This window comes from Oncorhynchus kisutch, linkage group LG24 (assembly GCF_002021735.2).
Source record: "Oncorhynchus kisutch isolate 150728-3 linkage group LG24, Okis_V2, whole genome shotgun sequence".
In the NCBI taxonomy this organism is placed as follows: Eukaryota; Metazoa; Chordata; class Actinopteri; order Salmoniformes; family Salmonidae; genus Oncorhynchus; species Oncorhynchus kisutch.
The window spans coordinates 39,020,763-39,046,370 of NC_034197.2; the positions used below are offsets into that span (position 1 = coordinate 39,020,763).

General features: G+C 40.5%; 25 non-coding genes across 25 annotated transcripts; 14 read left to right on the top strand and 11 right to left on the bottom strand.

Moving 5' to 3' along the window:
• The first annotated feature begins 22 nt into the window (after positions 1-22).
• Positions 23-96, top strand: trnat-agu (transfer RNA threonine (anticodon AGU)). The gene has a single exon. It is a non-coding gene; the product is annotated as a tRNA-Thr (tRNA).
• A 995-nt stretch (positions 97-1,091) lies between these two features.
• On the top strand, positions 1,092-1,165 carry trnat-agu (transfer RNA threonine (anticodon AGU)). Its single transcript has one exon. It is a non-coding gene; the product is annotated as a tRNA-Thr (tRNA).
• A 1,009-nt stretch (positions 1,166-2,174) lies between these two features.
• trnat-agu (transfer RNA threonine (anticodon AGU)) lies at positions 2,175-2,248 on the top strand. Its single transcript has one exon. It is a non-coding gene; the product is annotated as a tRNA-Thr (tRNA).
• A 1,010-nt stretch (positions 2,249-3,258) lies between these two features.
• trnat-agu (transfer RNA threonine (anticodon AGU)) lies at positions 3,259-3,332 on the top strand. Its single transcript has one exon. It is a non-coding gene; the product is annotated as a tRNA-Thr (tRNA).
• A 1,008-nt stretch (positions 3,333-4,340) lies between these two features.
• On the top strand, positions 4,341-4,414 carry trnat-agu (transfer RNA threonine (anticodon AGU)). Its single transcript has one exon. It is a non-coding gene; the product is annotated as a tRNA-Thr (tRNA).
• Positions 4,415-5,423: 1,009 nt separating this feature from the next.
• trnat-agu (transfer RNA threonine (anticodon AGU)) lies at positions 5,424-5,497 on the top strand. The gene has a single exon. It is a non-coding gene; the product is annotated as a tRNA-Thr (tRNA).
• A 1,008-nt stretch (positions 5,498-6,505) lies between these two features.
• Positions 6,506-6,579, top strand: trnat-agu (transfer RNA threonine (anticodon AGU)). The gene has a single exon. It is a non-coding gene; the product is annotated as a tRNA-Thr (tRNA).
• A 1,009-nt stretch (positions 6,580-7,588) lies between these two features.
• trnat-agu (transfer RNA threonine (anticodon AGU)) lies at positions 7,589-7,662 on the top strand. The gene has a single exon. It is a non-coding gene; the product is annotated as a tRNA-Thr (tRNA).
• Positions 7,663-8,671: 1,009 nt separating this feature from the next.
• On the top strand, positions 8,672-8,745 carry trnat-agu (transfer RNA threonine (anticodon AGU)). Its single transcript has one exon. It is a non-coding gene; the product is annotated as a tRNA-Thr (tRNA).
• Positions 8,746-9,754: 1,009 nt separating this feature from the next.
• On the top strand, positions 9,755-9,828 carry trnat-agu (transfer RNA threonine (anticodon AGU)). The gene has a single exon. It is a non-coding gene; the product is annotated as a tRNA-Thr (tRNA).
• Positions 9,829-10,837: 1,009 nt separating this feature from the next.
• On the top strand, positions 10,838-10,911 carry trnat-agu (transfer RNA threonine (anticodon AGU)). The gene has a single exon. It is a non-coding gene; the product is annotated as a tRNA-Thr (tRNA).
• Positions 10,912-11,920: 1,009 nt separating this feature from the next.
• Positions 11,921-11,994, top strand: trnat-agu (transfer RNA threonine (anticodon AGU)). The gene has a single exon. It is a non-coding gene; the product is annotated as a tRNA-Thr (tRNA).
• A 1,009-nt stretch (positions 11,995-13,003) lies between these two features.
• Positions 13,004-13,077, top strand: trnat-agu (transfer RNA threonine (anticodon AGU)). The gene has a single exon. It is a non-coding gene; the product is annotated as a tRNA-Thr (tRNA).
• Positions 13,078-14,086: 1,009 nt separating this feature from the next.
• On the top strand, positions 14,087-14,160 carry trnat-agu (transfer RNA threonine (anticodon AGU)). Its single transcript has one exon. It is a non-coding gene; the product is annotated as a tRNA-Thr (tRNA).
• Positions 14,161-14,585: 425 nt separating this feature from the next.
• trnat-agu (transfer RNA threonine (anticodon AGU)) lies at positions 14,586-14,659 on the bottom strand. The gene has a single exon. It is a non-coding gene; the product is annotated as a tRNA-Thr (tRNA).
• A 1,009-nt stretch (positions 14,660-15,668) lies between these two features.
• trnat-agu (transfer RNA threonine (anticodon AGU)) lies at positions 15,669-15,742 on the bottom strand. Its single transcript has one exon. It is a non-coding gene; the product is annotated as a tRNA-Thr (tRNA).
• A 1,009-nt stretch (positions 15,743-16,751) lies between these two features.
• trnat-agu (transfer RNA threonine (anticodon AGU)) lies at positions 16,752-16,825 on the bottom strand. Its single transcript has one exon. It is a non-coding gene; the product is annotated as a tRNA-Thr (tRNA).
• A 1,009-nt stretch (positions 16,826-17,834) lies between these two features.
• trnat-agu (transfer RNA threonine (anticodon AGU)) lies at positions 17,835-17,908 on the bottom strand. The gene has a single exon. It is a non-coding gene; the product is annotated as a tRNA-Thr (tRNA).
• A 1,009-nt stretch (positions 17,909-18,917) lies between these two features.
• trnat-agu (transfer RNA threonine (anticodon AGU)) lies at positions 18,918-18,991 on the bottom strand. The gene has a single exon. It is a non-coding gene; the product is annotated as a tRNA-Thr (tRNA).
• Positions 18,992-20,000: 1,009 nt separating this feature from the next.
• Positions 20,001-20,074, bottom strand: trnat-agu (transfer RNA threonine (anticodon AGU)). Its single transcript has one exon. It is a non-coding gene; the product is annotated as a tRNA-Thr (tRNA).
• Positions 20,075-21,083: 1,009 nt separating this feature from the next.
• Positions 21,084-21,157, bottom strand: trnat-agu (transfer RNA threonine (anticodon AGU)). Its single transcript has one exon. It is a non-coding gene; the product is annotated as a tRNA-Thr (tRNA).
• Positions 21,158-22,166: 1,009 nt separating this feature from the next.
• trnat-agu (transfer RNA threonine (anticodon AGU)) lies at positions 22,167-22,240 on the bottom strand. Its single transcript has one exon. It is a non-coding gene; the product is annotated as a tRNA-Thr (tRNA).
• A 1,009-nt stretch (positions 22,241-23,249) lies between these two features.
• trnat-agu (transfer RNA threonine (anticodon AGU)) lies at positions 23,250-23,323 on the bottom strand. The gene has a single exon. It is a non-coding gene; the product is annotated as a tRNA-Thr (tRNA).
• A 1,009-nt stretch (positions 23,324-24,332) lies between these two features.
• Positions 24,333-24,406, bottom strand: trnat-agu (transfer RNA threonine (anticodon AGU)). The gene has a single exon. It is a non-coding gene; the product is annotated as a tRNA-Thr (tRNA).
• Positions 24,407-25,415: 1,009 nt separating this feature from the next.
• Positions 25,416-25,489, bottom strand: trnat-agu (transfer RNA threonine (anticodon AGU)). Its single transcript has one exon. It is a non-coding gene; the product is annotated as a tRNA-Thr (tRNA).
• Between the last annotated feature and the right edge of the window lie 119 nt (positions 25,490-25,608).

The following is a 25,608-nucleotide window of genomic DNA, read 5'->3' on the forward strand; positions in this document are numbered from 1 at the left end:
TGCAACATACTTGGCATCTACAGGCGCTGTGGCTTAGTTGGTTAAAGCACCTGTCTAGTAAACAGGAGATCCTGAGTTCGAATCTCAGCAGAGCCTTTTCATACATGTCATTGAACACATTGGTGGAAAGTGGAGAATGTTCTGCTTTTCTCAACCAATGAGTCTTGAGAATTTGGAGTGATGAGAGGAGAAAAGATGTGAGGAGGATGCAATTGAGATTTTCCAATTTAACAGAAAAAGGGAACTTTTTCAAAGAACTGTCTCAAGTTCAGCTGGTTCTTCAGTTGATTCATTTCGAGCTCTAAATGAAGAGTTCAGCCAACTTGTACAGGTCTCTGTCAGAGCATGAGTAGGCTTTACAAGCAATCTTTGGTAGCTCGCTGTGATCGTATAGTGTTTAGTACTCTGCGTTGTGGCCGCAGGAACCCCGGTCTGAATCCGGGTCACGGCAAAGAATTGCCATTTCAAAAGGGTTGTATTTTGAATGAGTTGAAACCTCCTGTGTGAGCTAAGAAACTCAATAACTCTTCCATTTGACAAAGTCCCCATCTCATGGTAGGTTAATTACTTACATTAACTGATTCATCTGCTTTTTCTTAGGTTTTTACCATTTTTAATCTCGAGATCCAACTGAGAAATGTAGTTTCCCCGAAACGACCAAAATGATGAAGAAATCGTGTATGATTCTGAATGTTTACTCATATCTCGCGATATTCCCACTTTGGGACCCAAACCATAGTTTAAGAATCCATGTCAGAGTATCTTGAGTTTATTCAGTTCGAGACCCAAATGAAAAATGTACTGTCCTCGGATGACCGAAATGAAGAAGAAATAGCTTGTGACTCAAAATGTTTACTGATATCTCGCTGCCCACCTCTCACATACTCAGGCCCACTTTGGGTCCCAAAACATAGCTTAACAAACCCTGTTGCTAGACAATTGAAGGAGTCCATATCGATTCCAATATTAGTAAATAACATCTGTTTTGTGACGTGATTTTGCAAGACAGAGATATGGGTTAAATGAATGAGACATGTTTGATATAAATACGTGTGGCGGTGTTCTTACCTGCAACATACTTGGCATCTACAGGCGCTGTGGCTTAGTTGGTTAAAGCGCCTGTCTAGTAAACAGGAGATCCTGAGTTCGAATCTCAGCAGAGCCTTTTCATACATGTCATTGAACACATTGGTGGAAAGTGGAGAATGTTCTGCTTTTCTCAACCAATGAGTCTTGAGAATTTGGAGTGATGAGAGGAGAAAAGATGTGAGGAGGAATGCAATTGAGATTTTCCAATTTCACAGAAAAAGGGAACTTTTTCAAAGAATTACAACGTACCAACTGTCTCAAGTTCAGCTGGTTCTTCAGTTGATTCATTTAGAGCGCTAAAGGAAGAGTTCAGCCAACTTGTACAGGTCTCTGTCAGAGCATGAGTAGGCTTTACAAGCAATCTTTGGTAGCTCGCTGTGATCGTATAGTGTTTAGTACTCTGCGTTGTGGCCTGCAGGAACCCCGGTCTGAATCCGGGTCACGGCAAAGAATTGCCATTTCAAAAGGGTTGTATTTTGAATGAGTTGAAACCTCCTGTGTGAGCTAAGAAACTCAATAACTCTTCCATTTGACAAAGTCCCCATCTCATGGTAGGTTAATTACTTACATTAACTGATTCATCTGCTTTTCTTAGGTTTTTACCATTTTTAATCTCGAGATCCAACTGAGAAATGTAGTTTCCCCGAAACGACCAAAATGATGAAGAAATCGTGTATGATTCTGAATGTTTACTCATATCTCGCGATATTCCCACTTTGGGACCCAAACCATAGTTTAAGAATCCATGTCAGAGTATCTTGAGTTTATTCAGTTCGAGACCCAAATGAAAAATGTACTGTCCTCGGATGACCGAAATGAAGAAGAAATAGCTTGTGACTCAAAATGTTTACTGATATCTCGCTGCCCACCTCTCACATACTCAGGCCCACTTTGGGTCCCAAAACATAGCTTAACAAACCCTGTTGCTAGACAATTGAAGGAGTCCATATCGATTCCAATATTAGTAAATAACATCTGTTTGTGACGTGATTTTGCAAGACAGAGATATGGGTTAAATGAATGAGACATGTTTGATATAAATACGTGTGGCGGTGTTCTTACCTGCAACATACTTGGCATCTACAGGCGCTGTGGCTTAGTTGGTTAAAGCGCCTGTCTAGTAAACAGGAGATCCTGAGTTCGAATCTCAGCAGAGCCTTTTCATACATGTCATTGAACACATTGGTGGAAAGTGGAGAACGTTCTGCTTTTCTCAACCAATGAGTCTTGAGAATTTGGAGTGATGAGAGGAGAAAAGATGTGAGGAGGATGCAATTGAGATTTTCCAATTTCACAGAAAAAGGGAACTTTTTCAAAGAATTACAACGTACCAACTGTCTCAAGTTCAGCTGGTTCTTCAGTTGATTCATTTAGAGCGCTAAAGGAAGAGTTCAGCCAACTTGTACAGGTCTCTGTCAGAGCATGAGTAGGCTTTACAAGCAATCTTTGGTAGCTCGCTGTGATCGTATAGTGTTTAGTACTCTGCGTTGTGGCCGCAGGAACCCCGGTCTGAATCCGGGTCACGGCAAAGAATTGCCATTTCAAAAGGGTTGTATTTTGAATGAGTTGAAACCTCCTGTGTGAGCTAAGAAACTCAATAACTCTTCCATTTGACAAAGTCCCCATCTCATGGTAGGTTAATTACTTACATTAACTGATTCATCTGCCTTTTTCTTAGGTTTTTACCATTTTTAATCTCGAGATCCAACTGAGAAATGTAGTTTCCCCGAAACGACCAAAATGATGAAGAAATCGTGTATGATTCTGAATGTTTACTCATATCTCGCGATATTCCCACTTTGGGACCCAAACCATAGTTTAAGAATCCATGTCAGAGTATCTTGAGTTTATTCAGTTCGAGACCCAAATGAAAAATGTACTGTCCTCGGATGACCGAAATGAAGAAGAAATAGCTTGTGACTCAAAATGTTTACTGATATCTCGCTGCCCACCTCTCACATACTCAGGCCCACTTTGGGTCCCAAAACATAGCTTAACAAACCCTGTTGCTAGACAATTGAAGGAGTCCATATCGATTCCAATATTAGTAAATAACATCTGTTTTGTGACGTGATTTTGCAAGACAGAGATATGGGTTAAATGAATGAGACATGTTTGATATAAATACGTGTGGCGGTGTTCTTACCTGCAACATACTTGGCATCTACAGGCGCTGTGGCTTAGTTGGTTAAAGCGCCTGTCTAGTAAACAGGAGATCCTGAGTTCGAATCTCAGCAGAGCCTTTTCATACATGTCATTGAACACATTGGTGGAAAGTGGAGAATGTTCTGCTTTTCTCAACCAATGAGTCTTGAGAATTTGGAGTGATGAGAGGAGAAAAGATGTGAGGAGAATGCAATTGAGATTTTCCAATTTCACAGAAAAGGGAACTTTTTCAAAGAATTACAACGTACCAACTGTCTCAAGTTCAGCTGGTTCTTCAGTTGATTCATTTAGAGCGCTAAAGGAAGAGTTCAGCCAACTTGTACAGGTCTCTGTCAGAGCATGAGTAGGCTTTACAAGCAATCTTTGGTAGCTCGCTGTGATCGTATAGTGTTTAGTACTCTGCGTTGTGGCCGCAGGAACCCCGGTCTGAATCCGGGTCACGGCAAAGAATTGCCATTTCAAAAGGGTTGTATTTTGAATGAGTTGAAACCTCCTGTGTGAGCTAAGAAACTCAATAACTCTTCCATTTGACAAAGTCCCCATCTCATGGTAGGTTAATTACTTACATTAACTGATTCATCTGCTTTTTCTTAGGTTTTTACCATTTTTAATCTCGAGATCCAACTGAGAAATGTAGTTTCCCCGAAACGACCAAAATGATGAAGAAATCGTGTATGATTCTGAATGTTTACTCATATCTCGCGATATTCCCACTTTGGGACCCAAACCATAGTTTAAGAATCCATGTCAGAGTATCTTGAGTTTATTCAGTTCGAGACCCAAATGAAAAATGTACTGTCCTCGGATGACCGAAATGAAGAAGAAATAGCTTGTGACTCAAAATGTTTACTGATATCTCGCTGCCCACCTCTCACATACTCAGGCCCACTTTGGGTCCCAAAACATAGCTTAACAAACCCTGTTGCTAGACAATTGAAGGAGTCCATATCGATTCCAATATTAGTAAATAACATCTGTTTTGTGACGTGATTTTGCAAGACAGAGATATGGGTTAAATGAATGAGACATGTTTGATATAAATACGTGTGGCGGTGTTCTTACCTGCAACATACTTGGCATCTACAGGCGCTGTGGCTTAGTTGGTTAAAGCGCCTGTCTAGTAAACAGGAGATCCTGAGTTCGAATCTCAGCAGAGCCTTTTCATACATGTCATTGAACACATTGGTGGAAAGTGGAGAATGTTCTGCTTTTCTCAACCAATGAGTCTTGAGAATTTGGAGTGATGAGAGGAGAAAAGATGTGAGGAGGATGCAATTGAGATTTTCCAATTTCACAGAAAAAGGGAACTTTTTCAAAGAATTACAACGTACCAACTGTCTCAAGTTCAGCTGGTTCTTCAGTTGATTCATTTAGAGCGCTAAAGGAAGAGTTCAGCCAACTTGTACAGGTCTCTGTCAGAGCATGAGTAGGCTTTACAAGCAATCTTTGGTAGCTCGCTGTGATCGTATAGTGTTTAGTACTCTGCGTTGTGGCCGCAGGAACCCCGGTCTGAATCCGGGTCACGGCAAAGAATTGCCATTTCAAAAGGGTTGTATTTTGAATGAGTTGAAACCTCCTGTGTGAGCTAAGAAACTCAATAACTCTTCCATTTGACAAAGTCCCCATCTCATGGTAGGTTAATTACTTACATTAACTGATTCATCTGCTTTTTCTTAGGTTTTTACCATTTTTAATCTCGAGATCCAACTGAGAAATGTAGTTTCCCCGAAACGACCAAAATGATGAAGAAATCGTGTATGATTCTGAATGTTTACTCATATCTCGCGATATTCCCACTTTGGGACCCAAACCATAGTTTAAGAATCCATGTCAGAGTATCTTGAGTTTATTCAGTTCGAGACCCAAATGAAAAATGTACTGTCCTCGGATGACCGAAATGAAGAAGAAATAGCTTGTGACTCAAAATGTTTACTGATATCTCGCTGCCCACCTCTCACATACTCAGGCCCACTTTGGGTCCCAAAACATAGCTTAACAAACCCTGTTGCTAGACAATTGAAGGAGTCCATATCGATTCCAATATTAGTAAATAACATCTGTTTTGTGACGTGATTTTGCAAGACAGAGATATGGGTTAAATGAATGAGACATGTTTGATATAAATACGTGTGGCGGTGTTCTTACCTGCAACATACTTGGCATCTACAGGCGCTGTGGCTTAGTTGGTTAAAGCGCCTGTCTAGTAAACAGGAGATCCTGAGTTCGAATCTCAGCAGAGCCTTTTCATACATGTCATTGAACACATTGGTGGAAAGTGGAGAATGTTCTGCTTTTCTCAACCAATGAGTCTTGAGAATTGGAGTGATGAGAGGAGAAAAGATGTGAGGAGGATGCAATTGAGATTTTCCAATTTCACAGAAAAAGGGAACTTTTTCAAAGAATTACAACGTACCAACTGTCTCAAGTTCAGCTGGTTCTTCAGTTGATTCATTTAGAGCGCTAAAGGAAGAGTTCAGCCAACTTGTACAGGTCTCTGTCAGAGCATGAGTAGGCTTTACAAGCAATCTTTGGTAGCTCGCTGTGATCGTATAGTGTTTAGTACTCTGCGTTGTGGCCGCAGGAACCCCGGTCTGAATCCGGGTCACGGCAAAGAATTGCCATTTCAAAAGGGTTGTATTTTGAATGAGTTGAAACCTCCTGTGTGAGCTAAGAAACTCAATAACTCTTCCATTTGACAAAGTCCCCATCTCATGGTAGGTTAATTACTTACATTAACTGATTCATCTGCTTTTTCTTAGGTTTTTACCATTTTTAATCTCGAGATCCAACTGAGAAATGTAGTTTCCCCGAAACGACCAAAATGATGAAGAAATCGTGTATGATTCTGAATGTTTACTCATATCTCGCGATATTCCCACTTTGGGACCCAAACCATAGTTTAAGAATCCATGTCAGAGTATCTTGAGTTTATTCAGTTCGAGACCCAAATGAAAAATGTACTGTCCTCGGATGACCGAAATGAAGAAGAAATAGCTTGTGACTCAAAATGTTTACTGATATCTCGCTGCCCACCTCTCACATACTCAGGCCCACTTTGGGTCCCAAAACATAGCTTAACAAACCCTGTTGCTAGACAATTGAAGGAGTCCATATCGATTCCAATATTAGTAAATAACATCTGTTTTGTGACGTGATTTTGCAAGACAGAGATATGGGTTAAATGAATGAGACATGTTTGATATAAATACGTGTGGCGGTGTTCTTACCTGCAACATACTTGGCATCTACAGGCGCTGTGGCTTAGTTGGTTAAAGCGCCTGTCTAGTAAACAGGAGATCCTGAGTTCGAATCTCAGCAGAGCCTTTTCATACATGTCATTGAACACATTGGTGGAAAGTGGAGAATGTTCTGCTTTTCTCAACCAATGAGTCTTGAGAATTTGGAGTGATGAGAGGAGAAAAGATGTGAGGAGAATGCAATTGAGATTTTCCAATTTCACAGAAAAAGGGAACTTTTTCAAAGAATTACAACGTACCAACTGTCTCAAGTTCAGCTGGTTCTTCAGTTGATTCATTTAGAGCGCTAAAGGAAGAGTTCAGCCAACTTGTACAGGTCTCTGTCAGAGCATGAGTAGGCTTTACAAGCAATCTTTGGTAGCTCGCTGTGATCGTATAGTGTTTAGTACTCTGCGTTGTGGCCGCAGGAACCCCGGTCTGAATCCGGGTCACGGCAAAGAATTGCCATTTCAAAAGGGTTGTATTTTGAATGAGTTGAAACCTCCTGTGTGAGCTAAGAAACTCAATAACTCTTCCATTTGACAAAGTCCCCATCTCATGGTAGGTTAATTACTTACATTAACTGATTCATCTGCTTTTTCTTAGGTTTTTACCATTTTTAATCTCGAGATCCAACTGAGAAATGTAGTTTCCCCGAAACGACCAAAATGATGAAGAAATCGTGTATGATTCTGAATGTTTACTCATATCTCGCGATATTCCCACTTTGGGACCCAAACCATAGTTTAAGAATCCATGTCAGAGTATCTTGAGTTTATTCAGTTCGAGACCCAAATGAAAAATGTACTGTCCTCGGATGACCGAAATGAAGAAGAAATAGCTTGTGACTCAAAATGTTTACTGATATCTCGCTGCCCACCTCTCACATACTCAGGCCCACTTTGGGTCCCAAAACATAGCTTAACAAACCCTGTTGCTAGACAATTGAAGGAGTCCATATCGATTCCAATATTAGTAAATAACATCTGTTTTGTGATGTGATTTTGCAAGACAGAGATATGGGTTAAATGAATGAGACATGTTTGATATAAATACGTGTGGCGGTGTTCTTACCTGCAACATACTTGGCATCTACAGGCGCTGTGGCTTAGTTGGTTAAAGCGCCTGTCTAGTAAACAGGAGATCCTGAGTTCGAATCTCAGCAGAGCCTTTTCATACATGTCATTGAACACATTGGTGGAAAGTGGAGAATGTTCTGCTTTTCTCAACCAATGAGTCTTGAGAATTTGGAGTGATGAGAGGAGAAAAGATGTGAGGAGAATGCAATTGAGATTTTCCAATTTCACAGAAAAAGGGAACTTTTTCAAAGAATTACAACGTACCAACTGTCTCAAGTTCAGCTGGTTCTTCAGTTGATTCATTTAGAGCGCTAAAGGAAGAGTTCAGCCAACTTGTACAGGTCTCTGTCAGAGCATGAGTAGGCTTTACAAGCAATCTTTGGTAGCTCGCTGTGATCGTATAGTGTTTAGTACTCTGCGTTGTGGCCGCAGGAACCCCGGTCTGAATCCGGGTCACGGCAAAGAATTGCCATTTCAAAAGGGTTGTATTTTGAATGAGTTGAAACCTCCTGTGTGAGCTAAGAAACTCAATAACTCTTCCATTTGACAAAGTCCCCATCTCATGGTAGGTTAATTACTTACATTAACTGATTCATCTGCTTTTTCTTAGGTTTTTACCATTTTTAATCTCGAGATCCAACTGAGAAATGTAGTTTCCCCGAAACGACCAAAATGATGAAGAAATCGTGTATGATTCTGAATGTTTACTCATATCTCGCGATATTCCCACTTTGGGACCCAAACCATAGTTTAAGAATCCATGTCAGAGTATCTTGAGTTTATTCAGTTCGAGACCCAAATGAAAAATGTACTGTCCTCGGATGACCGAAATGAAGAAGAAATAGCTTGTGACTCAAAATGTTTACTGATATCTCGCTGCCCACCTCTCACATACTCAGGCCCACTTTGGGTCCCAAAACATAGCTTAACAAACCCTGTTGCTAGACAATTGAAGGAGTCCATATCGATTCCAATATTAGTAAATAACATCTGTTTTGTGACGTGATTTTGCAAGACAGAGATATGGGTTAAATGAATGAGACATGTTTGATATAAATACGTGTGGCGGTGTTCTTACCTGCAACATACTTGGCATCTACAGGCGCTGTGGCTTAGTTGGTTAAAGCGCCTGTCTAGTAAACAGGAGATCCTGAGTTCGAATCTCAGCAGAGCCTTTTCATACATGTCATTGAACACATTGGTGGAAAGTGGAGAATGTTCTGCTTTTCTCAACCAATGAGTCTTGAGAATTTGGAGTGATGAGAGGAGAAAAGATGTGAGGAGAATGCAATTGAGATTTTCCAATTTCACAGAAAAAGGGAACTTTTTCAAAGAATTACAACGTACCAACTGTCTCAAGTTCAGCTGGTTCTTCAGTTGATTCATTTAGAGCGCTAAAGGAAGAGTTCAGCCAACTTGTACAGGTCTCTGTCAGAGCATGAGTAGGCTTTACAAGCAATCTTTGGTAGCTCGCTGTGATCGTATAGTGTTTAGTACTCTGCGTTGTGGCCGCAGGAACCCCGGTCTGAATCCGGGTCACGGCAAAGAATTGCCATTTCAAAAGGGTTGTATTTTGAATGAGTTGAAACCTCCTGTGTGAGCTAAGAAACTCAATAACTCTTCCATTTGACAAAGTCCCCATCTCATGGTAGGTTAATTACTTACATTAACTGATTCATCTGCTTTTTCTTAGGTTTTTACCATTTTTAATCTCGAGATCCAACTGAGAAATGTAGTTTCCCCGAAACGACCAAAATGATGAAGAAATCGTGTATGATTCTGAATGTTTACTCATATCTCGCGATATTCCCACTTTGGGACCCAAACCATAGTTTAAGAATCCATGTCAGAGTATCTTGAGTTTATTCAGTTCGAGACCCAAATGAAAAATGTACTGTCCTCGGATGACCGAAATGAAGAAGAAATAGCTTGTGACTCAAAATGTTTACTGATATCTCGCTGCCCACCTCTCACATACTCAGGCCCACTTTGGGTCCCAAAACATAGCTTAACAAACCCTGTTGCTAGACAATTGAAGGAGTCCATATCGATTCCAATATTAGTAAATAACATCTGTTTTGTGACGTGATTTTGCAAGACAGAGATATGGGTTAAATGAATGAGACATGTTTGATATAAATACGTGTGGCGGTGTTCTTACCTGCAACATACTTGGCATCTACAGGCGCTGTGGCTTAGTTGGTTAAAGCGCCTGTCTAGTAAACAGGAGATCCTGAGTTCGAATCTCAGCAGAGCCTTTTCATACATGTCATTGAACACATTGGTGGAAAGTGGAGAATGTTCTGCTTTTCTCAACCAATGAGTCTTGAGAATTTGGAGTGATGAGAGGAGAAAAGATGTGAGGAGAATGCAATTGAGATTTTCCAATTTCACAGAAAAAGGGAACTTTTTCAAAGAATTACAACGTACCAACTGTCTCAAGTTCAGCTGGTTCTTCAGTTGATTCATTTAGAGCGCTAAAGGAAGAGTTCAGCCAACTTGTACAGGTCTCTGTCAGAGCATGAGTAGGCTTTACAAGCAATCTTTGGTAGCTCGCTGTGATCGTATAGTGTTTAGTACTCTGCGTTGTGGCCGCAGGAACCCCGGTCTGAATCCGGGTCACGGCAAAGAATTGCCATTTCAAAAGGGTTGTATTTTGAATGAGTTGAAACCTCCTGTGTGAGCTAAGAAACTCAATAACTCTTCCATTTGACAAAGTCCCCATCTCATGGTAGGTTAATTACTTACATTAACTGATTCATCTGCTTTTTCTTAGGTTTTTACCATTTTTAATCTCGAGATCCAACTGAGAAATGTAGTTTCCCCGAAACGACCAAAATGATGAAGAAATCGTGTATGATTCTGAATGTTTACTCATATCTCGCGATATTCCCACTTTGGGACCCAAACCATAGTTTAAGAATCCATGTCAGAGTATCTTGAGTTTATTCAGTTCGAGACCCAAATGAAAAATGTACTGTCCTCGGATGACCGAAATGAAGAAGAAATAGCTTGTGACTCAAAATGTTTACTGATATCTCGCTGCCCACCTCTCACATACTCAGGCCCACTTTGGGTCCCAAAACATAGCTTAACAAACCCTGTTGCTAGACAATTGAAGGAGTCCATATCGATTCCAATATTAGTAAATAACATCTGTTTTGTGACGTGATTTTGCAAGACAGAGATATGGGTTAAATGAATGAGACATGTTTGATATAAATACGTGTGGCGGTGTTCTTACCTGCAACATACTTGGCATCTACAGGCGCTGTGGCTTAGTTGGTTAAAGCGCCTGTCTAGTAAACAGGAGATCCTGAGTTCGAATCTCAGCAGAGCCTTTTCATACATGTCATTGAACACATTGGTGGAAAGTGGAGAATGTTCTGCTTTTCTCAACCAATGAGTCTTGAGAATTTGGAGTGATGAGAGGAGAAAAGATGTGAGGAGAATGCAATTGAGATTTTCCAATTTCACAGAAAAAGGGAACTTTTTCAAAGAATTACAACGTACCAACTGTCTCAAGTTCAGCTGGTTCTTCAGTTGATTCATTTAGAGCGCTAAAGGAAGAGTTCAGCCAACTTGTACAGGTCTCTGTCAGAGCATGAGTAGGCTTTACAAGCAATCTTTGGTAGCTCGCTGTGATCGTATAGTGTTTAGTACTCTGCGTTGTGGCCGCAGGAACCCCGGTCTGAATCCGGGTCACGGCAAAGAATTGCCATTTCAAAAGGGTTGTATTTTGAATGAGTTGAAACCTCCTGTGTGAGCTAAGAAACTCAATAACTCTTCCATTTGACAAAGTCCCCATCTCATGGTAGGTTAATTACTTACATTAACTGATTCATCTGCTTTTTCTTAGGTTTTTACCATTTTTAATCTCGAGATCCAACTGAGAAATGTAGTTTCCCCGAAACGACCAAAATGATGAAGAAATCGTGTATGATTCTGAATGTTTACTCATATCTCGCGATATTCCCACTTTGGGACCCAAACCATAGTTTAAGAATCCATGTCAGAGTATCTTGAGTTTATTCAGTTCGAGACCCAAATGAAAAATGTACTGTCCTCGGATGACCGAAATGAAGAAGAAATAGCTTGTGACTCAAAATGTTTACTGATATCTCGCTGCCCACCTCTCACATACTCAGGCCCACTTTGGGTCCCAAAACATAGCTTAACAAACCCTGTTGCTAGACAATTGAAGGAGTCCATATCGATTCCAATATTAGTAAATAACATCTGTTTTGTGACGTGATTTTGCAAGACAGAGATATGGGTTAAATGAATGAGACATGTTTGATATAAATACGTGTGGCGGTGTTCTTACCTGCAACATACTTGGCATCTACAGGCGCTGTGGCTTAGTTGGTTAAAGCGCCTGTCTAGTAAACAGGAGATCCTGAGTTCGAATCTCAGCAGAGCCTTTTCATACATGTCATTGAACACATTGGTGGAAAGTGGAGAATGTTCTGCTTTTCTCAACCAATGAGTCTTGAGAATTTGGAGTGATGAGAGGAGAAAAGATGTGAGGAGAATGCAATTGAGATTTTCCAATTTCACAGAAAAAGGGAACTTTTTCAAAGAATTACAACGTACCAACTGTCTCAAGTTCAGCTGGTTCTTCAGTTGATTCATTTAGAGCGCTAAAGGAAGAGTTCAGCCAACTTGTACAGGTCTCTGTCAGAGCATGAGTAGGCTTTACAAGCAATCTTTGGTAGCTCGCTGTGATCGTATAGTGTTTAGTACTCTGCGTTGTGGCCGCAGGAACCCCGGTCTGAATCCGGGTCACGGCAAAGAATTGCCATTTCAAAAGGGTTGTATTTTGAATGAGTTGAAACCTCCTGTGTGAGCTAAGAAACTCAATAACTCTTCCATTTGACAAAGTCCCCATCTCATGGTAGGTTAATTACTTACATTAACTGATTCATCTGCTTTTTCTTAGGTTTTTACCATTTTTAATCTCGAGATCCAACTGAGAAATGTAGTTTCCCCGAAACGACCAAAATGATGAAGAAATCGTGTATGATTCTGAATGTTTACTCATATCTCGCGATATTCCCACTTTGGGACCCAAACCATAGTTTAAGAATCCATGTCAGAGTATCTTGAGTTTATTCAGTTCGAGACCCAAATGAAAAATGTACTGTCCTCGGATGACCGAAATGAAGAAGAAATAGCTTGTGACTCAAAATGTTTACTGATATCTCGCTGCCCACCTCTCACATACTCAGGCCCACTTTGGGTCCCAAAACATAGCTTAACAAACCCTGTTGCTAGACAATTGAAGGAGTCCATATCGATTCCAATATTAGTAAATAACATCTGTTTTGTGACGTGATTTTGCAAGACAGAGATATGGGTTAAATGAATGAGACATGTTTGATATAAATACGTGTGGCGGTGTTCTTACCTGCAACATACTTGGCATCTACAGGCGCTGTGGCTTAGTTGGTTAAAGCGCCTGTCTAGTAAACAGGAGATCCTGAGTTCGAATCTCAGCAGAGCCTTTTCATACATGTCATTGAACACATTGGTGGAAAGTGGAGAATGTTCTGCTTTTCTCAACCAATGAGTCTTGAGAATTTGGAGTGATGAGAGGAGAAAAGATGTGAGGAGAATGCAATTGAGATTTTCCAATTTCACAGAAAAAGGGAACTTTTTCAAAGAATTACAACGTACCAACTGTCTCAAGTTCAGCTGGTTCTTCAGTTGATTCATTTAGAGCGCTAAAGGAAGAGTTCAGCCAACTTGTACAGGTCTCTGTCAGAGCATGAGTAGGCTTTACAAGCAATCTTTGGTAGCTCGCTGTGATCGTATAGTGTTTAGTACTCTGCGTTGTGGCCGCAGGAACCCCGGTCTGAATCCGGGTCACGGCAAAGAATTGCCATTTCAAAAGGGTTGTATTTTGAATGAGTTGAAACCTCCTGTGTGAGCTAAGAAACTCAATAACTCTTCCATTTGACAAAGTCCCCATCTCATGGTAGGTTAATTACTTACATTAACTGATTCATCTGCTTTTTCTTAGGTTTTTACCATTTTTAATCTCGAGATCCAACTGAGAAATGTAGTTTCCCCGAAACGACCAAAATGATGAAGAAATCGTGTATGATTCTGAATGTTTACTCATATCTCGCGATATTCCCACTTTGGGACCCAAACCATAGTTTAAGAATCCATGTCAGAGTATCTTGAGTTTATTCAGTTCGAGACCCAAATGAAAAATGTACTGTCCTCGGATGACCGAAATGAAGAAGAAATAGCTTGTGACTCAAAATGTTTACTGATATCTCGCTGCCCACCTCTCACATACTCAGGCCCACTTTGGGTCCCAAAACATAGCTTAACAAACCCTGTTGCTAGACAATTGAAGGAGTCCATATCGATTCCAATATTAGTAAATAACATCTGTTTTGTGACGTGATTTTGCAAGACAGAGATATGGGTTAAATGAATGAGACATGTTTGATATAAATACGTGTGGCGGTGTTCTTACCTGCAACATACTTGGCATCTACAGGCGCTGTGGCTTAGTTGGTTAAAGCGCCTGTCTAGTAAACAGGAGATCCTGAGTTCGAATCTCAGCAGAGCCTTTTCATACATGTCATTGAACACATTGGTGGAAAGTGGAGAATGTTCTGCTTTTCTCAACCAATGAGTCTTGAGAATTTGGAGTGATGAGAGGAGAAAAGATGTGAGGAGAATGCAATTGAGATTTTCCAATTTCACAGAAAAAGGGAACTTTTTCAAAGAATTACAACGTACCAACTGTCTCAAGTTCAGCTGGTTCTTCAGTTGATTCATTTAGAGCGCTAAAGGAAGAGTTCAGCCAACTTGAGACAGTTGGTACGTTGTAATTCTTTGAAAAAGTTCCCTTTTTCTGTGAAATTGGAAAATCTCAATTGCATTCTCCTCACATCTTTTCTCCTCTCATCACTCCAAATTCTCAAGACTCATTGGTTGAGAAAAGCAGAACATTCTCCACTTTCCACCAATGTGTTCAATGACATGTATGAAAAGGCTCTGCTGAGATTCGAACTCAGGATCTCCTGTTTACTAGACAGGCGCTTTAACCAACTAAGCCACAGCGCCTGTAGATGCCAAGTATGTTGCAGGTAAGAACACCGCCACACGTATTTATATCAAACATGTCTCATTCATTTAACCCATATCTCTGTCTTGCAAAATCACGTCACAAAACAGATGTTATTTACTAATATTGGAATCGATATGGACTCCTTCAATTGTCTAGCAACAGGGTTTGTTAAGCTATGTTTTGGGACCCAAAGTGGGCCTGAGTATGTGAGAGGTGGGCAGCGAGATATCAGTAAACATTTTGAGTCACAAGCTATTTCTTCTTCATTTCGGTCATCCGAGGACAGTACATTTTTCATTTGGGTCTCGAACTGAATAAACTCAAGATACTCTGACATGGATTCTTAAACTATGGTTTGGGTCCCAAAGTGGGAATATCGCGAGATATGAGTAAACATTCAGAATCATACACGATTTCTTCATCATTTTGGTCGTTTCGGGGAAACTACATTTCTCAGTTGGATCTCGAGATTAAAAATGGTAAAAACCTAAGAAAAAGCAGATGAATCAGTTAATGTAAGTAATTAACCTACCATGAGATGGGGACTTTGTCAAATGGAAGAGTTATTGAGTTTCTTAGCTCACACAGGAGGTTTCAACTCATTCAAAATACAACCCTTTTGAAATGGCAATTCTTTGCCGTGACCCGGATTCAGACCGGGGTTCCTGCGGCCACAACGCAGAGTACTAAACACTATACGATCACAGCGAGCTACCAAAGATTGCTTGTAAAGCCTACTCATGCTCTGACAGAGACCTGTACAAGTTGGCTGAACTCTTCCTTTAGCGCTCTAAATGAATCAACTGAAGAACCAGCTGAACTTGAGACAGTTGGTACGTTGTAATTCTTTGAAAAAGTTCCCTTTTTCTGTGAAATTGGAAAATCTCAATTGCATTCTCCTCACATCTTTTCTCCTCTCATCACTCCAAATTCTCAAGACTCATTGGTTGAGAAAAGCAGAACATTCTCCACTTTCCACCAATGTGTTCAATGACATGTATGAAAAGGCTCTGCTGAGATTCGAACTCAGGATCTCCTGTTTACTAGACAGGCGCTTTAACCAACTAAGCCACAGCGCCTGTAGATGCCAAGTATGTTGCAGGTAAGAACACCGCCACACGTATTTATATCAAACATGTCTCATTCATTTAACCCATATCTCTGTCTTGCAAAATCACGTCACAAAACAGATGTTATTTACTAATATTGGAATCGATATGGACTCCTTCAATTGTCTAGCAACAGGGTTTGTTAAGCTATGTTTTGGGACCCAAAGTGGGCCTGAGTATGTGAGAGGTGGGCAGCGAGATATCAGTAAACATTTTGAGTCACAAGCTATTTCTTCTTCATTTCGGTCATCCGAGGACAGTACATTTTTCATTTGGGTCTCGAACTGAATAAACTCAAGATACTCTGACATGGATTCTTAAACTATGGTTTGGGTCCCAAAGTGGGAATATCGCGAGATATGAGTAAACATTCAGAATCATACACGATTTCTTCATCATTTTGGTCGTTTCGGGGAAACTACATTTCTCAGTTGGATCTCGAGATTAAAAATGGTAAAAACCTAAGAAAAAGCAGATGAATCAGTTAATGTAAGTAATTAACCTACCATGAGATGGGGACTTTGTCAAATGGAAGAGTTATTGAGTTTCTTAGCTCACACAGGAGGTTTCAACTCATTCAAAATACAACCCTTTTGAAATGGCAATTCTTTGCCGTGACCCGGATTCAGACCGGGGTTCCTGCGGCCACAACGCAGAGTACTAAACACTATACGATCACAGCGAGCTACCAAAGATTGCTTGTAAAGCCTACTCATGCTCTGACAGAGACCTGTACAAGTTGGCTGAACTCTTCCTTTAGCGCTCTAAATGAATCAACTGAAGAACCAGCTGAACTTGAGACAGTTGGTACGTTGTAATTCTTTGAAAAAGTTCCCTTTTTCTGTGAAATTGGAAAATCTCAATTGCATTCTCCTCACATCTTTTCTCCTCTCATCACTCCAAATTCTCAAGACTCATTGGTTGAGAAAAGCAGAACATTCTCCACTTTCCACCAATGTGTTCAATGACATGTATGAAAAGGCTCTGCTGAGATTCGAACTCAGGATCTCCTGTTTACTAGACAGGCGCTTTAACCAACTAAGCCACAGCGCCTGTAGATGCCAAGTATGTTGCAGGTAAGAACACCGCCACACGTATTTATATCAAACATGTCTCATTCATTTAACCCATATCTCTGTCTTGCAAAATCACGTCACAAAACAGATGTTATTTACTAATATTGGAATCGATATGGACTCCTTCAATTGTCTAGCAACAGGGTTTGTTAAGCTATGTTTTGGGACCCAAAGTGGGCCTGAGTATGTGAGAGGTGGGCAGCGAGATATCAGTAAACATTTTGAGTCACAAGCTATTTCTTCTTCATTTCGGTCATCCGAGGACAGTACATTTTTCATTTGGGTCTCGAACTGAATAAACTCAAGATACTCTGACATGGATTCTTAAACTATGGTTTGGGTCCCAAAGTGGGAATATCGCGAGATATGAGTAAACATTCAGAATCATACACGATTTCTTCATCATTTTGGTCGTTTCGGGGAAACTACATTTCTCAGTTGGATCTCGAGATTAAAAATGGTAAAAACCTAAGAAAAAGCAGATGAATCAGTTAATGTAAGTAATTAACCTACCATGAGATGGGGACTTTGTCAAATGGAAGAGTTATTGAGTTTCTTAGCTCACACAGGAGGTTTCAACTCATTCAAAATACAACCCTTTTGAAATGGCAATTCTTTGCCGTGACCCGGATTCAGACCGGGGTTCCTGCGGCCACAACGCAGAGTACTAAACACTATACGATCACAGCGAGCTACCAAAGATTGCTTGTAAAGCCTACTCATGCTCTGACAGAGACCTGTACAAGTTGGCTGAACTCTTCCTTTAGCGCTCTAAATGAATCAACTGAAGAACCAGCTGAACTTGAGACAGTTGGTACGTTGTAATTCTTTGAAAAAGTTCCCTTTTTCTGTGAAATTGGAAAATCTCAATTGCATTCTCCTCACATCTTTTCTCCTCTCATCACTCCAAATTCTCAAGACTCATTGGTTGAGAAAAGCAGAACATTCTCCACTTTCCACCAATGTGTTCAATGACATGTATGAAAAGGCTCTGCTGAGATTCGAACTCAGGATCTCCTGTTTACTAGACAGGCGCTTTAACCAACTAAGCCACAGCGCCTGTAGATGCCAAGTATGTTGCAGGTAAGAACACCGCCACACGTATTTATATCAAACATGTCTCATTCATTTAACCCATATCTCTGTCTTGCAAAATCACGTCACAAAACAGATGTTATTTACTAATATTGGAATCGATATGGACTCCTTCAATTGTCTAGCAACAGGGTTTGTTAAGCTATGTTTTGGGACCCAAAGTGGGCCTGAGTATGTGAGAGGTGGGCAGCGAGATATCAGTAAACATTTTGAGTCACAAGCTATTTCTTCTTCATTTCGGTCATCCGAGGACAGTACATTTTTCATTTGGGTCTCGAACTGAATAAACTCAAGATACTCTGACATGGATTCTTAAACTATGGTTTGGGTCCCAAAGTGGGAATATCGCGAGATATGAGTAAACATTCAGAATCATACACGATTTCTTCATCATTTTGGTCGTTTCGGGGAAACTACATTTCTCAGTTGGATCTCGAGATTAAAAATGGTAAAAACCTAAGAAAAAGCAGATGAATCAGTTAATGTAAGTAATTAACCTACCATGAGATGGGGACTTTGTCAAATGGAAGAGTTATTGAGTTTCTTAGCTCACACAGGAGGTTTCAACTCATTCAAAATACAACCCTTTTGAAATGGCAATTCTTTGCCGTGACCCGGATTCAGACCGGGGTTCCTGCGGCCACAACGCAGAGTACTAAACACTATACGATCACAGCGAGCTACCAAAGATTGCTTGTAAAGCCTACTCATGCTCTGACAGAGACCTGTACAAGTTGGCTGAACTCTTCCTTTAGCGCTCTAAATGAATCAACTGAAGAACCAGCTGAACTTGAGACAGTTGGTACGTTGTAATTCTTTGAAAAAGTTCCCTTTTTCTGTGAAATTGGAAAATCTCAATTGCATTCTCCTCACATCTTTTCTCCTCTCATCACTCCAAATTCTCAAGACTCATTGGTTGAGAAAAGCAGAACATTCTCCACTTTCCACCAATGTGTTCAATGACATGTATGAAAAGGCTCTGCTGAGATTCGAACTCAGGATCTCCTGTTTACTAGACAGGCGCTTTAACCAACTAAGCCACAGCGCCTGTAGATGCCAAGTATGTTGCAGGTAAGAACACCGCCACACGTATTTATATCAAACATGTCTCATTCATTTAACCCATATCTCTGTCTTGCAAAATCACGTCACAAAACAGATGTTATTTACTAATATTGGAATCGATATGGACTCCTTCAATTGTCTAGCAACAGGGTTTGTTAAGCTATGTTTTGGGACCCAAAGTGGGCCTGAGTATGTGAGAGGTGGGCAGCGAGATATCAGTAAACATTTTGAGTCACAAGCTATTTCTTCTTCATTTCGGTCATCCGAGGACAGTACATTTTTCATTTGGGTCTCGAACTGAATAAACTCAAGATACTCTGACATGGATTCTTAAACTATGGTTTGGGTCCCAAAGTGGGAATATCGCGAGATATGAGTAAACATTCAGAATCATACACGATTTCTTCATCATTTTGGTCGTTTCGGGGAAACTACATTTCTCAGTTGGATCTCGAGATTAAAAATGGTAAAAACCTAAGAAAAAGCAGATGAATCAGTTAATGTAAGTAATTAACCTACCATGAGATGGGGACTTTGTCAAATGGAAGAGTTATTGAGTTTCTTAGCTCACACAGGAGGTTTCAACTCATTCAAAATACAACCCTTTTGAAATGGCAATTCTTTGCCGTGACCCGGATTCAGACCGGGGTTCCTGCGGCCACAACGCAGAGTACTAAACACTATACGATCACAGCGAGCTACCAAAGATTGCTTGTAAAGCCTACTCATGCTCTGACAGAGACCTGTACAAGTTGGCTGAACTCTTCCTTTAGCGCTCTAAATGAATCAACTGAAGAACCAGCTGAACTTGAGACAGTTGGTACGTTGTAATTCTTTGAAAAAGTTCCCTTTTTCTGTGAAATTGGAAAATCTCAATTGCATTCTCCTCACATCTTTTCTCCTCTCATCACTCCAAATTCTCAAGACTCATTGGTTGAGAAAAGCAGAACATTCTCCACTTTCCACCAATGTGTTCAATGACATGTATGAAAAGGCTCTGCTGAGATTCGAACTCAGGATCTCCTGTTTACTAGACAGGCGCTTTAACCAACTAAGCCACAGCGCCTGTAGATGCCAAGTATGTTGCAGGTAAGAACACCGCCACACGTATTTATATCAAACATGTCTCATTCATTTAACCCATATCTCTGTCTTGCAAAATCACGTCACAAAACAGATGTTATTTACTAATATTGGAATCGATATGGACTCCTTCAATTGTCTAGCAACAGGGTTTGTTAAGCTATGTTTTGGGACCCAAAGTGGGCCTGAGTATGTGAGAGGTGGGCAGCGAGATATCAGTAAACATTTTGAGTCACAAGCTATTTCTTCTTCATTTCGGTCATCCGAGGACAGTACATTTTTCATTTGGGTCTCGAACTGAATAAACTCAAGATACTCTGACATGGATTCTTAAACTATGGTTTGGGTCCCAAAGTGGGAATATCGCGAGATATGAGTAAACATTCAGAATCATACACGATTTCTTCATCATTTTGGTCGTTTCGGGGAAACTACATTTCTCAGTTGGATCTCGAGATTAAAAATGGTAAAAACCTAAGAAAAAGCAGATGAATCAGTTAATGTAAGTAATTAACCTACCATGAGATGGGGACTTTGTCAAATGGAAGAGTTATTGAGTTTCTTAGCTCACACAGGAGGTTTCAACTCATTCAAAATACAACCCTTTTGAAATGGCAATTCTTTGCCGTGACCCGGATTCAGACCGGGGTTCCTGCGGCCACAACGCAGAGTACTAAACACTATACGATCACAGCGAGCTACCAAAGATTGCTTGTAAAGCCTACTCATGCTCTGACAGAGACCTGTACAAGTTGGCTGAACTCTTCCTTTAGCGCTCTAAATGAATCAACTGAAGAACCAGCTGAACTTGAGACAGTTGGTACGTTGTAATTCTTTGAAAAAGTTCCCTTTTTCTGTGAAATTGGAAAATCTCAATTGCATTCTCCTCACATCTTTTCTCCTCTCATCACTCCAAATTCTCAAGACTCATTGGTTGAGAAAAGCAGAACATTCTCCACTTTCCACCAATGTGTTCAATGACATGTATGAAAAGGCTCTGCTGAGATTCGAACTCAGGATCTCCTGTTTACTAGACAGGCGCTTTAACCAACTAAGCCACAGCGCCTGTAGATGCCAAGTATGTTGCAGGTAAGAACACCGCCACACGTATTTATATCAAACATGTCTCATTCATTTAACCCATATCTCTGTCTTGCAAAATCACGTCACAAAACAGATGTTATTTACTAATATTGGAATCGATATGGACTCCTTCAATTGTCTAGCAACAGGGTTTGTTAAGCTATGTTTTGGGACCCAAAGTGGGCCTGAGTATGTGAGAGGTGGGCAGCGAGATATCAGTAAACATTTTGAGTCACAAGCTATTTCTTCTTCATTTCGGTCATCCGAGGACAGTACATTTTTCATTTGGGTCTCGAACTGAATAAACTCAAGATACTCTGACATGGATTCTTAAACTATGGTTTGGGTCCCAAAGTGGGAATATCGCGAGATATGAGTAAACATTCAGAATCATACACGATTTCTTCATCATTTTGGTCGTTTCGGGGAAACTACATTTCTCAGTTGGATCTCGAGATTAAAAATGGTAAAAACCTAAGAAAAAGCAGATGAATCAGTTAATGTAAGTAATTAACCTACCATGAGATGGGGACTTTGTCAAATGGAAGAGTTATTGAGTTTCTTAGCTCACACAGGAGGTTTCAACTCATTCAAAATACAACCCTTTTGAAATGGCAATTCTTTGCCGTGACCCGGATTCAGACCGGGGTTCCTGCGGCCACAACGCAGAGTACTAAACACTATACGATCACAGCGAGCTACCAAAGATTGCTTGTAAAGCCTACTCATGCTCTGACAGAGACCTGTACAAGTTGGCTGAACTCTTCCTTTAGCGCTCTAAATGAATCAACTGAAGAACCAGCTGAACTTGAGACAGTTGGTACGTTGTAATTCTTTGAAAAAGTTCCCTTTTTCTGTGAAATTGGAAAATCTCAATTGCATTCTCCTCACATCTTTTCTCCTCTCATCACTCCAAATTCTCAAGACTCATTGGTTGAGAAAAGCAGAACATTCTCCACTTTCCACCAATGTGTTCAATGACATGTATGAAAAGGCTCTGCTGAGATTCGAACTCAGGATCTCCTGTTTACTAGACAGGCGCTTTAACCAACTAAGCCACAGCGCCTGTAGATGCCAAGTATGTTGCAGGTAAGAACACCGCCACACGTATTTATATCAAACATGTCTCATTCATTTAACCCATATCTCTGTCTTGCAAAATCACGTCACAAAACAGATGTTATTTACTAATATTGGAATCGATATGGACTCCTTCAATTGTCTAGCAACAGGGTTTGTTAAGCTATGTTTTGGGACCCAAAGTGGGCCTGAGTATGTGAGAGGTGGGCAGCGAGATATCAGTAAACATTTTGAGTCACAAGCTATTTCTTCTTCATTTCGGTCATCCGAGGACAGTACATTTTTCATTTGGGTCTCGAACTGAATAAACTCAAGATACTCTGACATGGATTCTTAAACTATGGTTTGGGTCCCAAAGTGGGAATATCGCGAGATATGAGTAAACATTCAGAATCATACACGATTTCTTCATCATTTTGGTCGTTTCGGGGAAACTACATTTCTCAGTTGGATCTCGAGATTAAAAATGGTAAAAACCTAAGAAAAAGCAGATGAATCAGTTAATGTAAGTAATTAACCTACCATGAGATGGGGACTTTGTCAAATGGAAGAGTTATTGAGTTTCTTAGCTCACACAGGAGGTTTCAACTCATTCAAAATACAACCCTTTTGAAATGGCAATTCTTTGCCGTGACCCGGATTCAGACCGGGGTTCCTGCGGCCACAACGCAGAGTACTAAACACTATACGATCACAGCGAGCTACCAAAGATTGCTTGTAAAGCCTACTCATGCTCTGACAGAGACCTGTACAAGTTGGCTGAACTCTTCCTTTAGCGCTCTAAATGAATCAACTGAAGAACCAGCTGAACTTGAGACAGTTGGTACGTTGTAATTCTTTGAAAAAGTTCCCTTTTTCTGTGAAATTGGAAAATCTCAATTGCATTCTCCTCACATCTTTTCTCCTCTCATCACTCCAAATTCTCAAGACTCATTGGTTGAGAAAAGCAGAACATTCTCCACTTTCCACCAATGTGTTCAATGACATGTATGAAAAGGCTCTGCTGAGATTCGAACTCAGGATCTCCTGTTTACTAGACAGGCGCTTTAACCAACTAAGCCACAGCGCCTGTAGATGCCAAGTATGTTGCAGGTAAGAACACCGCCACACGTATTTATATCAAACATGTCTCATTCATTTAACCCATATCTCTGTCTTGCAAAATCACGTCACAAAACAGATGTTATTTACTAATATTGGAATCGATATGGACTCCTTCAATTGTCTAGCAACAGGGTTTGTTAAGCTATGTTTTGGGACCCAAAGTGGGCCTGAGTATGTGAGAGGTGGGCAGCGAGATATCAGTAAACATTTTGAGTCACAAGCTATTTCTTCTTCATTTCGGTCATCCGAGGACAGTACATTTTTCATTTGGGTCTCGAACTGAATAAACTCAAGATACTCTGACATGGATTCTTAAACTATGGTTTGGGTCCCAAAGTGGGAATATCGCGAGATATGAGTAAACATTCAGAATCATACACGATTTCTTCATCATTTTGGTCGTTTCGGGGAAACTACATTTCTCAGTTGGATCTCGAGATTAAAAATGGTAAAAACCTAAGAAAAAGCAGATGAATCAGTTAATGTAAGTAATTAACCTACCATGAGATGGGGACTTTGTCAAATGGAAGAGTTATTGAGTTTCTTAGCTCACACAGGAGGTTTCAACTCATTCAAAATACAACCCTTTTGAAATGGCAATTCTTTGCCGTGACCCGGATTCAGACCGGGGTTCCTGCGGCCACAACGCAGAGTACTAAACACTATACGATCACAGCGAGCTACCAAAGATTGCTTGTAAAGCCTACTCATGCTCTGACAGAGACCTGTACAAGTTGGCTGAACTCTTCCTTTAGCGCTCTAAATGAATCAACTGAAGAACCAGCTGAACTTGAGACAGTTGGTACGTTGTAATTCTTTGAAAAAGTTCCCTTTTTCTGTGAAATTGGAAAATCTCAATTGCATTCTCCTCACATCTTTTCTCCTCTCATCACTCCAAATTCTCAAGACTCATTGGTTGAGAAAAGCAGAACATTCTCCACTTTCCACCAATGTGTTCAATGACATGTATGAAAAGGCTCTGCTGAGATTCGAACTCAGGATCTCCTGTTTACTAGACAGGCGCTTTAACCAACTAAGCCACAGCGCCTGTAGATGCCAAGTATGTTGCAGGTAAGAACACCGCCACACGTATTTATATCAAACATGTCTCATTCATTTAACCCATATCTCTGTCTTGCAAAATCACGTCACAAAACAGATGTTATTTACTAATATTGGAATCGATATGGACTCCTTCAATTGTCTAGCAACAGGGTTTGTTAAGCTATGTTTTGGGACCCAAAGTGGGCCTGAGTATGTGAGAGGTGGGCAGCGAGATATCAGTAAACATTTTGAGTCACAAGCTATTTCTTCTTCATTTCGGTCATCCGAGGACAGTACATTTTTCATTTGGGTCTCGAACTGAATAAACTCAAGATACTCTGACATGGATTCTTAAACTATGGTTTGGGTCCCAAAGTGGGAATATCGCGAGATATGAGTAAACATTCAGAATCATACACGATTTCTTCATCATTTTGGTCGTTTCGGGGAAACTACATTTCTCAGTTGGATCTCGAGATTAAAAATGGTAAAAACCTAAGAAAAAGCAGATGAATCAGTTAATGTAAGTAATTAACCTACCATGAGATGGGGACTTTGTCAAATGGAAGAGTTATTGAGTTTCTTAGCTCACACAGGAGGTTTCAACTCATTCAAAATACAACCCTTTTGAAATGGCAATTCTTTGCCGTGACCCGGATTCAGACCGGGGTTCCTGCGGCCACAACGCAGAGTACTAAACACTATACGATCACAGCGAGCTACCAAAGATTGCTTGTAAAGCCTACTCATGCTCTGACAGAGACCTGTACAAGTTGGCTGAACTCTTCCTTTAGCGCTCTAAATGAATCAACTGAAGAACCAGCTGAACTTGAGACAGTTGGTACGTTGTAATTCTTTGAAAAAGTTCCCTTTTTCTGTGAAATTGGAAAATCTCAATTGCATTCTCCTCACATCTTTTCTCCTCTCATCACTCCAAATTCTCAAGACTCATTGGTTGAGAAAAGCAGAACATTCTCCACTTTCCACCAATGTGTTCAATGACATGTATGAAAAGGCTCTGCTGAGATTCGAACTCAGGATCTCCTGTTTACTAGACAGGCGCTTTAACCAACTAAGCCACAGCGCCTGTAGATGCCAAGTATGTTGCAGGTAAGAACACCGCCACACGTATTTATATCAAACATGTCTCATTCATTTAACCCATATCTCTGTCTTGCAAAATCACGTCACAAAACAGATGTTATT